Source organism: Miscanthus floridulus, chromosome 19, assembly GCF_019320115.1.
Source record: "Miscanthus floridulus cultivar M001 chromosome 19, ASM1932011v1, whole genome shotgun sequence".
Lineage (NCBI taxonomy): Eukaryota > Viridiplantae > Streptophyta > Magnoliopsida > Poales > Poaceae > Miscanthus > Miscanthus floridulus.
The window spans coordinates 24,561,265-24,577,058 of NC_089598.1; the positions used below are offsets into that span (position 1 = coordinate 24,561,265).

At 46.8% G+C, this 15,794-nt stretch overlaps 1 long non-coding RNA gene across 1 annotated transcript; it reads right to left on the minus strand.

Annotated features, from left to right (window-relative positions):
- Positions 1-9,734: 9,734 nt before the first annotated feature.
- On the minus strand, positions 9,735-13,186 carry LOC136529285 (uncharacterized). Its single transcript, XR_010777248.1, has 2 exons — positions 12,806-13,186; positions 9,735-10,048 (listed from the first exon to the last, which is right to left on the minus strand). It is a non-coding gene; the product is annotated as an uncharacterized lncRNA (long non-coding RNA).
- Between the last annotated feature and the right edge of the window lie 2,608 nt (positions 13,187-15,794).

The window sequence follows — 15,794 nt, forward strand, 5'->3', positions numbered from 1 at the left end:
TGCAAAGTTGATAGAAAAAGCACTTCCGGAGGGTGCCATTTGCTTGGTAGATCACTTGTGTCTTGGTCCTCCAAGAAACAAAATAGTGTGGCTTTGTCCACCGCCGAAGCGGAATACATTGCCGCGGGTGCTTGTTGTGCACAGATACTTTACATGAAACAAACTTTGTTAGACTATAGTGTAGTTCTAGATAAAGTACCTCTTTTGTGCGACAATGAAAGTGCGGTAAAACTTGCAAACAATTCGGTTCAACACTCTCGCACCAAGCACATAGATATCCGTCATCACTTTCTTAGAGATCATGTTGCTAAAAATGATATATCACTAGAAGGTGTAAGAACCGAGGATCAATTGACGGATATCTTCACTAAACCACTAGATGAGGCAACATTTTGTAGATTGCGGAATGAACTCAATGTGCTTGATTTTAGCAACTTCACTAAAATTTGAGCTTATGTTGTCCCTTGAATTGCATTGTAATATACAACATATTTAATGCTTTATAATGCATATAGGGCTTGTCTAACATGGTTAAGATAACCGCCAAAAAACGTGTGAAGAAGCTAGCCTTGAATTAAACTTGACAAGCAACTAGATTTACTTTCAAGTATTGCATTGCATATGCATGAATGTTGCTTTGTCATTTATCTTAAATCGCCCTCTTATTGCCTATTTTCTTAAAAAGAATTATAGCCTAAGGCAAAATATTTTGAAAAACTTGAGGGTTTGAGAGAGGTCACTCACATCAGTCCCAATTGGTGTTTATTTGGATCTTATTGGAGTTGGGACTTGATTGGGAACATGCAACGCGAAGGAATTTGAAGATTTGCTAAAGAAGGAGTGACAAGACGCTGCACCGGACTCTGGGTTCCAGCGTCCGGTCAGTTCATAGGAGGTGAAACTGCTGCCGAAGGAGTGACCAGACGCTAAAACAGTGTTTTCCAGCGTCCAGTCAGTAGGTGCTTCAGCGTCCGATCGATGATGAAGGTGTCAAGGCTTGGTGACCGGACTCTGGCTGCGTCCGGTCGCGATTCTAGAGGATTTGGACCTCTCTAGAATCGACCGGACGCTGGGTGGTAGCGTCCGGTCGCTACCACCGGAGCGTCCGGTCAATAGGAAACATGTGCGATTAGTCTCTTCCCTGTTTCCTTGTCTGTTACGTCTGGGGGGCCACCTTATAAGCAATCCGCCGTGCGCCGTTGACCTAACCCTATCTCGCCTCCATCACCGTGCCGACATCGCCGCTAGCCCTAGCCGCCGTCGACCGCGTGCCACCGCAGCGCCACCGGTTGCCATCCTCCAGCGCCGCCGCCTACAGCGCCTTCCCGCGCTGTCCACGCCCTGCGCCGCCGCGTGCTCCAGCGCCATCGCAGCGCCGCTGGTTGCCATTCTCCAGCGCCGTAGCCCACAACGCCTTCCTGCGCCATCCACGCCCCGCGCCGCCACGTGCTCCAGCGCCGCCACTGCACAGCATCACCACCCTGCTCCGCCGTGCCCCTATGTGCCCTAGCGTCGCCGAGGCTACTTCACTCCAAGCTCCACATTGAACCCTAGAGCCTCCATTGCATCACTCGGCCATCGAATTTTTCATCGCCGAAACCTTAACCTAGCCGGTTCCAGTGTTTCCCCCGCGTGACGCTTCTCTCTTCTTCGGATCGCCGGTTCGTCAGGTAGCAATGCCTCGCGTTTCAATTTCATACCTAATTGCTTGCTTCCTAGGGTTTCACATCTATTAGATACATTGTATTTATTTGTATACTCTATCTATTCCATCGTGCAGCGAGTTGATGCCATTGAGATCGTGTGGTAGTTGTCTGTTAACTCGGGGCCAAGCTCGCGAGTAAGGATCAAGGCCAAGCCTCAAAAGTGTTAGCGGTAGTTGATCTTCGACATCGGCAGTTGTTTCTTTGTCAGCGACAGTTTTTCCTCAGATCTTTCAGATGGCTCGGACAAAGAACGTCGGAGGTGGTCCCGGTGATGAGGATCGGAGGCCCTCGCCTCGCCAGCCGGTAGATCCTAAAGGCAAGGCGACGAAGAAGGTTGTATCAAAGAAGCGGAAGTACCCTAATGCAGAGATAGCCAGAGCAACTACAGTTGCAGAGGCCTCAGAGCATGCCAAGAGAGGAGGTACTCGCAGTGGAGTTGTTATTACAGATCATCTGTCACCAGAAGCGTAGGGCAGACTTGAGCGTATTGAGCGTCTTCATGGTGGTCCACCTGGGACTGTCATGATGGCATGACGACGTCTTGCTATTGAGGAGCCTCAGCCTCAGGGGGAGTCACAGCATGAGCCACAGCAGCAGCCCCCACCAGCAGAGCCGACAGAGCAGACTCAGAAGGGCCAACAGGCAGAGGAGATAGAGCAGGCACCTCAGCCACAGCTTCACCGCTATGGTCGTACCCATGCCCCAGTCACACCGAGGGCTAACACACAGCGGAGGGGTTCTTGTCTACCGCCCAGACCATAGGGTCCGCCTCCAGTGACCCATCTTGACTTGAGGGACGCCACGGCCAAGCAGGTTCAGCAGCTGAGATTTGTTGATTTTGAGGTATGGTTTCCGCCGAGGAGGGATGAGAGAGCTTTAGAGGGATTCTACACTCCACTGCAGGAGGATTTCTACAATACCTATCTTAACAGTGGGGCAGTTTTCAGATCTTAGAGGGTGTGCCACATTGACTCTATAGTTGCAGCAGCTGGAGAGCACATTCGCCCCTACCTTACATATCTACCGGGGCTATTAGGTTTGATTGGACGGACCGGACTATATGTTCCATCTTGGGTTCGGCAGTTCTATGCTTCCCTCTAGATTGAGCCGCATCATAGATATATTCACTTCGCATTTGGAGGAAGAGACTATCGCCTGACAAGCCAGAGGGTCAGGGAGATACTGAGACTTCAGGAGCAGCTAGTCAGACTTCACGAGATGTGCTATGGCCAGACAGCACCCCCCAGATGCCCTCATGGTGGTAATGTGCCCCCTACGGACTTGGTTCGCCACTGCTTCACTGAGCCCTTTGGAGAGGGATCACGTAGGAACCCTAGTGACCTAAATCCCACTGCTCGCATACTTGAGGTTGTTATGAGGAGGACACTGCTTCCTAGGATGGGATACAGAGAGGGCTTGACACGTATACAGTTGTGGCTGATCAACTCTCTGATGCAGCAGACAGTCTTTGATAGAGATGGGGGACACTATAGCTGAGGGTTTCAGAGGACACAGATAGCTACCTTATGCTCACTGGATCACATGGCTTATCCACAGGGCAGTCACAGTGAGGCCGCCAGAGATGCTTGCTGAGTACAGTGGTGCCACCATAGAGTTTCCTGCCTATAACATGACACAGATGATCAGGCACAGTACACCTACAGCACCCAGTCAGCCGCGTCGACGTCCTGAGGTGCTAGAGTCTATAGCCTAGTAGAATGATATTATCAGGGGCATAGCAGCTACTGAGGAGGAGGAGCTTGCCCAGCAAGAGGGGGTAGTCGTGAGCGACCCTAGTGATAGTTCTGATGATGACTACCAGCCCGTTCCTCAGATGCCTCCACAGCAACATGATCATGAGGCCAACAGTTCCAGCTCAGCGCCACCTACCCCACAGACAGACCCCGCTCTCCTTGCTATACTTGAGCGGATGAGGCAGGACCAGGTATGACAGGCTCAGGAGACAGCTGCTACGTTTGCACAGTTCTAGACTCGGCAGGATGAGTTCTAGCAGCAGCAACAGGCGATCCAGCAGCAGCAGCTTGCTATTCAGCAGTAGACTCAGGCTCTACAGCAGCAGCAGTAGGCCATGCATCAGCAGCATATACTCATGCATCAGCAGCTCCTTGGCTTTATGCATCATGTAGTGATAGCCATTGGGGCTCTACCGCCACAGCCTACGCCCTAGCTTGGTCAGCCTACCACTACTTTGATGACTCCAGTGTTACAACCCAGTGGTCTTCAGAGTCAAGGACAACCACCAGCGCCGTTTACTTCTCCTATAGAGCAGGTGTCCTAGTACTTTGCTTCGCTAGCATTAGCCCGCAGTTCACACCTTTTCAGACAGGCTTCACACCTGCTGGGACGTCTTCGCTGCTTGTTCCAGAGACCACTGTGTCCAGGAGCCTTGGTGCTTCATTCAATGAGTTGACAGGGATGCCCACTCCTTCATATCTACATGTCCTAGGTCCTTCTACAGTCGTACCTGTTACCGGGACTATAGAGACGCTCCCTTCCTCAGTGGCATCATCAGAGCCTACTATAGTCATACCAGCTCAGTCTACAGTAGCTCTAGTTCCTGATCCAACCCAGATTGCTTCAGCCTCACTTCCAGCTTCAGAGGGTCAGACAGCCCAGAGCTCAGGATCAGACGATGATGGCACCCAGTTCCACCTTGCTCCTCGTACCTCAGCGCCCGGCTCGTCCGCTGCAGCCCCGCCGACCGACCTTAGGTTTTGGTGTTTGACGCCAAAGGGGGAGAGGGTTCGAGTATGATAAGTTTTAGGGGGAGCGACTTTTTAGGGGGAGCTTAGTTATTATATTAGCTTATATATTACATTTGGAGTTTTTATGTGTGATACACTATTATGCATTCATCGTGTGTTTACTTTCATGCATTGAACTATATATATGTGATAGTGATATCTACGTGATAGTGATATATGACATGTGTGCTCTCTACTTTGAATTATTTATATGTCATATTACTTGTGCAATGCTCATTTGCCTTTGCTTCCGCATTTTACTCCGATGCAAATGAGCTTTATTACTTGTACTCATGCTTAATTCATATCTTTTGAGTACATCATGTTGGCTTGGTTCATATAAGCTCACCTAACTCTTTTGTTCTTATTGACAAGAGTTTATATGATCCAAGCATGTTAAAAACCTCAACTCTTTCAAATACTCGAGGTGGTATTATCATCAATCACCAAAAAGGGGGAGATTGAAAGCATCTAGGCCCCTAGTTAGATTTTGGTGATTAATGACAATACGTGATTACTGTGACTAACGTGTGTTTTACAGAAACAATTGAGTTAGGTCACGGTAATGGAGATCGATTGGGCAATCATGGTTGTCATGCCCCTACGATGGAAATCGTTTCGGTTTTCAAAGGATGGACGACAAGGTTAAGGACGGACTAGTTCTAAGTGTCGATTGGAGTTGGAGAGACACTTAGAGTAGTTTAGGACTTTGTTTTTCCTTTGGCCGTACTATTAAGGGGGGTATGAACGGGTAGCTTGACCTAGGTGAGTCTAGTGAGTTAGGTGTGGTGCACACTTGTTAAAACTAGCACTAGGTAGCTCCACAACAGCCCTATGATCCAATGGAGCAAACTTCATTCACATATGTTCGAGAGTTGGAAGTGAATGGAGGGTCAAATACTGACCGAACGCTGGCTCCGGTGTGACCGGACGCTGGCTCAGGGTCCGGTCAGTTCATTTGACCAAGGTGATTGCGTCTGGTTTGACCGGATGCTGAGAGGTCAAGTGACCGGACGCTGAGAGGCAACGTCCGGTCGACTCCAGTAAGGTTCCAGAGAGGGAAAATCACGACCGGACGCGTCCGGTCACACTGTAAACACTAGAGTTCGGGGTATACTGACCGGAGCGTCCGGTCAACATGACCGGAGCGTCCGATCACCCCGCAGAGACATATAACGGTTCGTTTTTCAGCCCATGTTATAAATACTACCTCCACTCGTGTGTGGGGGTACTTTTGCTCATTTCAACAGCTGAGAAACACCTTAGAGAGTGTCAAGAAGAGCAAGGTCCTAGTGAGGTGATTGAGATTTGAGAATCCAAAGAGAGACCTCATTAGTGAAGATTAAGAGTAGCAAAGTGTGCATCTACCTTCTCATTAGGCTTGTCGTGGTCAAGTGAGAGTTCGTGCTTGTTACTCTTAGTGATCTCCATCACCTAGATGGCTTGGTGGTGATTGGGAGTTCGGTGATCACCCGGCGGAGCTTGTGGGTGACCCAACTCAAGTTGTGAGCGGTTGTGGGTGATTCACCGCGACGGAGTGTCGAAGAATCAACCCGTGAGAGCACATGATCCTTGCGCGGATCAAGGGGGAGCTACACCCTTGTGCGGGTGCTCCAACGAGGACTAGTGGGGAGTGGCGACTCTCCGATACCTCGGCAAAACATCGCCGCGTTCCTTCATCTCTATTTACTTTGAGCATTTACTTTGTGCAATTCAATTCATGTCTTTACATTCTTAGAATTGCCATGCTAGAGTAGGATTGGAACTTAGGTTGCAAGTCTTTTGTGTGGTAGAACAATTAGAAACACCTTTTAGGCACAAGGGGTTAATTGGGCTAACCATAAGACTTAATTATTGCAAAGAAATTTAGAATTAGCCCAATTCACCCCCCTCTTGGACATCTTGATCCTTTCATAGGGTTCATCCACCGCATCCTCCTCCTCCGCCGCCTACCTCCTGCCGGCGCTCCCGACCTCGCGCCAGGCATCCAGGCCGCCGAGCTGCGCGCGAGGATGGGGAGGTGGATCCGGCGACGCGGTCTACGTGAAGAAGCCGGCGGCGGCCGCGGCCGTGACGACGAGGGACGAAACGTCGATGGAGATGCCGACGTCGTTCATGACGGGGTCGGTGGTCGGGAAGCGCTGCGCGCCGATGACGGCAACGGGTGGACCGTGATGCTGGACTACCGCACCCTCAAGTCGCCAGCCAAGCGGCTCCACAAGCTGCCTTCGCCCGCGCTCGCCATGGCCATCGCCGCCGAGTGGGAGTACCAGGTCCTTAAGCGGTCCTCTCTTTCTTCTGCTGTATTCTTCAAATGATTCGACAACGTCCTGTTACTTTAGTGCAATGGAAATCTCCCCAGGCCCCGAATTTCGTCCTGACTTATGCTCAAGCAATTTTAAACGGTTTGGATGGAAAAACTGTCTGATTAGCGCCTACTTCTGCTGTATTCTTCAAATGATTCGACAACGTCCTGTTACTTTAGTGCAATGTAAATCTCCCCAGGCCCTGAATTTCGTGTTGACTTATGCTCAAGCAACTTCAAATGGTTTGGATGGAAAAACTGTCTGATTAGCGCCTAACTCATCCTGATCTAGCTTTAGTAGTTAGTTCATCCCGGAGCAGTAGTGAATTACTTCAGAGTTTTGCGAACATTCGTCACACTCTTATATTTATGAGAAACTTCATGCTTTGTTTTCAGTGTGAAATGACAGGTGTTGTAGTTAACGTGGGTGATGGGGCTACCCACATTGTTCCAGTTGCTGATGGATGTCATTGGGAGCAGTATCAGATCAATTTCAATTACAGGCAAGGATGTTACCCAGTTTGTTCGTCAACTTCTAAAGGTAGCTTCCTTTGCTTTCTTGTTGATTGTCACAAGATACTACTCCACTTTCAACTTATCTGGAGAAACTTACCAGGTGTAAAGGAAATGAAAGATTCCAGAAAACAGTACTTTGTTCAACAGAGAATAGAACATAATAGAATTACAACAACAACAACATAGTCTTTCAGTCCTAAGCAAGTTAGGGTAGGCTAGAGTTGAAACCCACCAAGAGCCCCAAGTCACGGTTCAGACACTTCAATAGCTGTTTTCCAAGCACTCCTATTCAAACATAGATGTATATCCCAAGCTTTCAAATATCTTTTTATTGCCTCCCCCATGTCAATTTCGGTTTTCTTCTACCTCTCCTCATATTATTAGCTTAACTTAGGACTCCACAATGCACTGGTGCCTCTGGAGATCTCCTTTGGACATGACCAAACCACCTCAACTGATGTTGAACAAGCTTTTCTTCAATTGATGCTACCTCTAGGCGATCGCGTATATCATCATTCTGAACTCGGTCCATTCTTGTGTGACCATAAATCCATCGCAACATACGTATTTCTGCAACACTCAGTTGTTGAACATGTCGAATCTTTGTAGACCAACATTCTACTCCATAAAACATAGCCGGTCTAATCGTCGTTCTATAAAACTTGCCTTTTAGCTTTTCTGGTATCCTCTTATCACAGAGAATGCTAGAAGCTTGTCGCCACTTGATCCACCCTGCTTTGATTCTATGGCTAACGTCCATATCAATATCTCCATCCCTCTGTAGTATCGATCCCAAATACCGAAAGGTATCCTTCTTATGCACTACTTGACCTTTCAAACTTACATCTCTCTCCTGCTGTGCAGTTCCGCCAAAGTCGCATCTCATGTATTCGGTTTTAGTTCTGCTCAATCTAAAACCTTTAGACTCAAGGAGAAGGATTAAAGAAATGTGGTTAATTTGGAGAAGTGGATATCGTACTGGTATACTTCTTTTGATGTATCAAGGAGGATTAAAGAAATGTACTGCTATACTTCTTCAGACATTATGAAGGTATTTAATTACATTAAGTGCCTTGTTATGTTACTCGGTGAACATATATACTTTGATTTAGAAGAATATTTATTTTAGAAAATTCAAAATAACGTCGGTGGAGGAGGTTCTTTTTCACTCTTCATGGCAGTACATTTTGTTTAAAGTATTGTATAGTGGCCCCCTAGCTGAAACATTGAAACAGATGAAGAGCAAGGTGGTCTGCTGGAAGTGTAAGTTCCCAATGAAAATCAAGTTCTCCAGATGGAGGATAAGGTGGTCTGCTGGATGAGGAGTTTTAGCCCCATTAAGCAAGATGATGGCGACAGACATCTATGAAACTTAATATCTGTAATAGGGCTAGATCTCTTTTGCTGCTATATTGTCACAGGAAAGATTTGAGTTTCAGCTGTGTAGTTCACTTGGTTTAATAAACTGAAAGGCTAATTTTCAAGGCGCTGTCCTCACCCTGCATCATCTTACAGTGTCCTGAACTGAATTTAGTTTGGTTGTCGAGTCTGTTTACTATGACCATCATTATGCAAGTAGCAGAAGGTAGGCCCCTTCATCTCTTGCTGGGCCAAGGATGATATTCTTCACTTTCATGCTTCCTTAGTCTTCTTTTAGGAGAAAAAAGAATTTGGTTGCTACCGAACAAATGTGTAGTGCAATGTAGGGCATGTTGCAGTGAGGCATTTCATTTGCAAAGGATCATTTTTCTGATGTCTTGTAGCTTTCATTCCACTTGGGGATGATAGTTTCAGGGCTTGGTAAGTGGCCAAGTAGATGAATTTCATCTTCTCATGGTTTTCAACTTGCACATGGATAACATATGCTTTAGTTCCCGTAAATAAGGCTCAGGTTAAGGTAGATTCGTATACGACAAGTATTGATATCATTTTTATTTTTAGAATTTTAATGTATTTCTAGGAATTTCAAAAGATTTGAGACTTAGTACTGCTACAGTTTTTCGATGACAGAATCCATCTGCGTGCGTGCTCCGCTCCACGTTTTTTTAGCTCTGCTCCACATTTTTTAGCCAAACGGTTTCAGCTTCACGCACTCTATTCGAGGAAAACGAGTGAAGTTGTGAGAGCACCTAAAGAGGTACTCCACAAACTCTAGTTTTCTGTGGAGCTGCTCGACGGTGGAGTTTGTGGAGCAATCCTAGACACCCCCTAAGGGTCCGTGATGCTGGATACAAATCCCAAAAGCGTACGAAGTACCAAGTTCATAAACGGTTTAGATGTTTTCCAACTGTTTTTTTACTTTTTGTTCAGATTCAGAATATTATATACCACATTCAATTCAATTCATAATTCAGAATTCATTCAATTCAAAATTCAAAATATATACCGCATTGTAAAACTGTTTTTGGCCCAGTAGGCCCAACCAAATGAAGGCAAGCAACGTAAGAAGCTAGCTGAAATAGATAAATGCACCAACCTTGCCAATAAATTCAGGATCACCATAACAATCCAGATAGTCATCCTGATAGAATTCTTTTACAGGAATGAACAGGCCATAATGAATTGTTTGTAAGGAATTGAACATATAGGTGAATTGTTTTACAGGAATTGCATTTTCCTAAGTCTCCACCACTTCCCTCACTGCGTTTTTATGCTAACAGACAAAACTTTGATAAAAGCAAGGTGCTGCATTGGTCATACCATATGGTCCATCTCCAATAAATGCAATTCTTACTCCAGGCAACCAATCCAATACCCTGCTAAAAAAATAAAGCAAAATTAGTTCCAAGTAGCCAATGATGTAAGGCATGAATGAAGAATAAATATGGCATTTGGATCATTTAATTTAGTTGCATTACTCTCCGTTTTTAATAAAGATGCATCATGTTTGTCAACTAAGAATCAAAGATCAAATCAATCACAAAAGGAGCAAGTATGAGCTTGGCAATAGCTAGAGCCCCCAAAACCTGAAAGAGCAATGGACTTTAGTCATATTCAATAATAGATAATCAAAGAGATTTGATAATTAATTATTTGATTGTTAAAATAAATTTACCATAATTTTAAAATATTTATCATGTAGCAAATAGAAAATAGATGTAGCTGCAGACACCAAGATGCAGAGTTAGTTCCAATAGTGAGAGCATTCTCATGAAAATTCAGTCTAGGAGTACCTAAAAAAAGCATATAACTGATCATTGTGATTCATTCGCCTTTCTTCGTGAATCCTACTAAGCTCAGCTAATTCCGTTCTTAATCGTGGTATTAAATTAATTGAAATCTTAATCCAATTCTATCTACTCTTCACGAATCCCAATTCCCAAGAAAGACTGTAAGACTGTAAGAGCACATGGGGATTACTACGTACGTAGTATGTGGACTTCAATTCCCTACAAACTGATGCTAGAAGTGCAAAAGATCGTTTTACACAGAATTATTTTAGACCACCCTGCTTACACGAAAAAAAAATCACACAGCCACACATGATTCACATGGCAATCTTATCAGCTAACAGACTACTGAAAAGTAACGAACCAACGACAGCCAGCAACCACTGATAGCCGCAAATTCACAACGAAACATCTCCACAAACATTCAGGCAACAATGGGGGGAACTGACCTAAAACTAGTGTCATCGAGATTTCCAAGACACGGCAGAAAAGGTTTTCTCAGTAGCGCTCACTTGCTGTTTTTTTTTTAAAAAAAAAATTATAACTACCAGCGGCAAGCATCTGTACTGCAATGTCAAAAAAATGTAAACAAGGAGGAACCAGCTTAACATGTTTGCATTACATTACAGATGCTTGAGTACACATGCTTCATCTAGAAAAAAAAGGAAGGTTAGCACATAGCTGGTTGTTCAATTTTTCTCTGTTATACTGGATCTAACAGTAAAGATTTCACTTCAGGGAAAAAAAAAAGGTTTGCACATAGCAGGTTGAGAACATAGCACATGTTTGCATTACATTACAGATAGCACATGCTTCATCTAGAAAAAAAAAAGAAAGGTTAGCACATAGCAGGTTGTTCAATTGTTCAAGATTTCACTTCAGGATTAGGCATAGCTAGTGGATACAGTGGAATGGTGGGAAGGCCTGACACTGCATCAATGGTAGAGGCAAAATATCCAGCACTTCGGTTCAAGCAACAGTTGACAGCATATGTCGAGAAGATATATGTGATAATGAGAGAGAACCTGAAGAAGGAAATAAGTCCATTCTTGACTATGTGCATACAGGTACAGCAACTAAGCCATTTCAACTATGAGGATCTCGGCTGCAATAACATGGCCAGATATTTGCTATACCTACTCAGATTGTGTGCAACTTCCCAGCTTCACACATAGCTATGACGTAAAAATATACTGAGCAGAGTATCCACATTCCACATCGAGCCTCAGACATTACCAACTAACCAAGCAGTCCAAGTATAAAGGAATTCTGAATTTATGAATGGTGCACTGACAATTAACCAAATCAGCACTGACTAAGCATATTCTAGTTCCTTTTCTAGGACAAACCTATTCCGTATTTCTATTGAAAACTTGCAAAATCTATACGCCTATATTTGACCATTTGTGATAGCTGTCTCAAGAGTATAATACTGAGCAAGTCCTAGTTCGAGAATGCTGTATTATACTCAGCAAAAGAAAGGCTTAGCTCTTGACGGCTAATAGTACAATAGCTAAATAGCATGCCAAACAGCTGACTGAAACATTTGCCCAAGAAATGCTGTAACTACACGACAGACATACGACCCTAATCAGCTTTACTAATCTTTCAGACATTTCTCCTCTCTGCATATAAACAATCCCCTGATTATCAATAGATAATTTTTCACTTTCCTGTTAAAACATAAAACCCGGGGAACAAAATAGAACCAAAAAAACTGGCATTTGATATGCACAAGGGCCCAATGAACAAGGCACAGCAAGCTACCATGGCAATCACCAACAGCTAGCTGTAAATCCCATTTTCATTTCTCACACAGCCACACTACACACGTTGCAGCACATACCAACTCATCCCAAGCAAACTGACATGTCAATCTCCTAAGGATTATTAAAGTAGTGGATAGCATCCATACAATTTTGCTGAAACAGCAGATTAACTGACCCAGTGAAAGATTATACACAACTAGCTATCCATGTCAGTATTTATTGCAAACATTCTGTGCTAAATCATGCATTGTCAAATGGGTTTCAGTACCTATTTGCATGAATGGAACCACTCAATGAAATACTCGAAGATGAAAATTAATCAATTATTTAATTTAAAGTTATGTCAGCTAATACAAAAACAATTGTCTTCATTTGCATTACTGTGCATGAAAATTGCAAGTTATATCAGCTAATAAAAATACAAAAATAATTGTCTTCATTTGCATTACTGTGCATGAAAATTGCACATTTGTTACCATTTCATATTGTAGAAGCATACCATTGCTTAAATTTGAGTATTCCTTCAGTACTAACCTCTAAAAAAAGACAGGTGTGAGGAGAGGTGAAGACAGACCTAGAAGGGCAGGGAGATGCGGTGCGCGGAGGTGCTGGCGCCGCGGTGGAACTCGATGCGACGAGGAGACGCTGCGGAGGGGACGATGGAGGTGGAGATCCACGATAGCGGCGGCGGCGGTCCCGGTCTCGCTCGCGGCGGAATCGGCAGGAGAGTTCGCGCCAGTCTCTGTAGGCCGAGCTGTTTCAGCGGGGAAACCCACCGACGACCGAGGAGCGAGGATGAGGGCGAGGCTGCTGCCGCGACAAGCGAGGTATAGGGCACGGCGGCTGACGCGACGCCGTCGAGGCCGCCGGCGGCGGCTAGAGCGACGGAGAGAGCAGGGCGGCGGCAGCGGCTAGGGCGAGGGAGAGAAGCAGCGTCGTGTGTTGACCAGTTCGGCGCGCGCGTGTGTGTGTTGGGGTGGGTGGGGGTGTGTGTTGTGCGTGACCATATCGTCTTTGACGAATAAAATCAACGAAACTGACTACTTTTGCGTAGGCGCTGGGAGACGGGGTTCTTCGGGGACTGGCTTCCACATCCAGGCTCGGTCCATGAGTCTAGAACGATAGGCCGAAAGGGCGGCCCAGTCACCGACCGGAAGGACTGGCCGAAGAGGAACAACGCCCTCTCATCGGCTGTTTCGGGACACCTCTCCGACCGGAGCGTTCGCTTCGACTCCAGCCGCCACCGGACAGCCTCTCCGATCGGATGGTCTGGCCCAAAACACTACTTCTGGCTCCGACCCCGCGTCTCTGATCGGGGGTCGCAGGAACCCTGCTCACCGCTCTTCTCCAACCGGCACACTCAGAGCCGGTTGGAGCCATCCGACCGGGGACACCCACTCGGTAGGAACCAGAAGACGTGCGGAGAAAGGCAAAGACAAGGCTCACACGTCAAAACCACTATACCAAGGACCATACCCTACGCGGAACAGTACTCTGCAGCCACCCTGACACAAACAGTATTGTAGGCGCCGACATATCCCTCTACGGTATTGTAGGGGCCGCTAAACCTCCCGTTCGGTAAGGCCCTCCACGTGTCTCTAGGCATCGATAGCGGTATGGGCACCAGGATTTACCGTACCGAGTGAACATAGTGAGACTCCTCACATGCCTCTAGGCATCAAACAGTATTTGCAGGTACCGACGTCCACCAGCCCTGAAAAAGGCAGCACGACCTCCCGTGTGCATCTGTCATTCTATAGTGATAGCAACAGTATTGTAGGCGCCAACCACTATCTTGTACCCGTCGCTGTGGGCAACAAGGCTCGGAAGGCGTGGGCAACAAGGCTCGGCAGCATACGTACCCTCACCCTCTCACTTGTAAAACCATCCCCTTCATCTATAAAAGGGGAGGGGGGCTTCCTCCAACAAGGGAGACCGATTCCAGAGGACAGAGTTCCTTAGATCAATAGCTCACAACCACAAAATCACCAGGTTCGGACCTCAAGCACTCGCTTGAACACTTAGCTCATAGCGAAGTTCCTGTCACTCTCGGCCCTTTCGACCGGAGCCGACCAGACCTCTTGTACACCCCCTTTTTCTTCTTCCCGTTTGTAACCCCACTGCAAACTTCGAGCACCTAGGCTCAGGAATAAAGTCACCGACCGACCCCAACTGGACGTAGAGCAGGTTGCCTGAACCAGTATAAATCCTGTGTCATTGAGTGCTAGGCCACCCCGATCACAACGTACAACAAAACTACAAATATTCACTAGTTGGTCACTTTCTGCACCGACAGTTGGCGCCGTCCGTGAAGAGAACGCTGTACGTTCAACACTTTTTGGTCATCGGATGGCCCACTTTTCCTCCACCCTCGCCGTGGCGGGCTTGGGCGATACGATTCGCTTCGGCTCGCTGGAATTTTCCGCACTCTCACCTGCTGGGATGCGGGTTCCACCCGTCTTCAAGCCGTCACAGGCCTTCCTCTTTGGAAGCCTAAACTTCGTCGCTGACCGGCTCGGCGTGCTACGTCTCCGTGAGGAGGCTTGCATCCCGGCACCCATCGGAGGAGCGCCCTCCATCAACTCGGGGATGCATGGCTTTGACGAAGCAGCATCTGCGCTTCTTTCCGAGCAAACTCTCTGCTCAAACCCCACAGTAAGCAATATGCGTACTGTTATTTACTCTTTGCTTACTGTCTCCCACCGATCACCCGGAGGGACTGTATCACCCACACCACAAACACTGTACGATCGATTCCCCTATGGCCTCGTGTCCTCCATGGATGCGTACGCTCGGGGGTTCCGAGGGATGCTGGCGTCATCCCCCCTCGCATCTGAATTCATGGAAATGGCAGGCTACGCTCCCGCCGAACTCCCGGATAGCGAGGGCGAAAGCGACAGTTCCAGCATCGGCGACGTGGCACCCCGCCACCATCCGTCCCGCGAGTGCGCTATGGTGGACGCTCCAGGGACAGCCGCCGGTGGTTATGGAGTCCGCGCAGACTCACACCCTTCTAGACCCACGTGTGGGGGCTCTCGCGTCTGTGCAAGCGCACACCGAGGAATTACGACAACGGCGGCAGAGCCAGCCGCCGCCTGCGCCGACACACTCGGTGCAGCACGTTGCGCCCCATGTGTGATAGAACCACCCAATTTATACAAGATCAAGTATGGCTGTCTCCGCTAACACGTCGACACACGCATACTTTCACTTATATAAACCTGGTAGTCCGCCGAGTGTCACGCAGGACCTCGGTAAATCAACATCACAACCAAGATCGCGTGATTAAGCAAATACACATCACATACACAGAGTTGCAGCGAAAATAATATTACAAATGAGTTCCCAATTAATAGTACAAGTTTGGGGTTTCAAAATTGATTAGTGAAAACAACATAGCTTTCAAATGATTACATTAATATAAGTTTCAAATACATTGCTAACATAAGTGACATCCTCAGATAAAAGCATATAGATGAGATATAACATAGAGTCACCGAGCCCACCGGTGGTTAGCCACCATCTTCAGCAGGCCGAAACTTCACCTGCAACATGGTGGGATA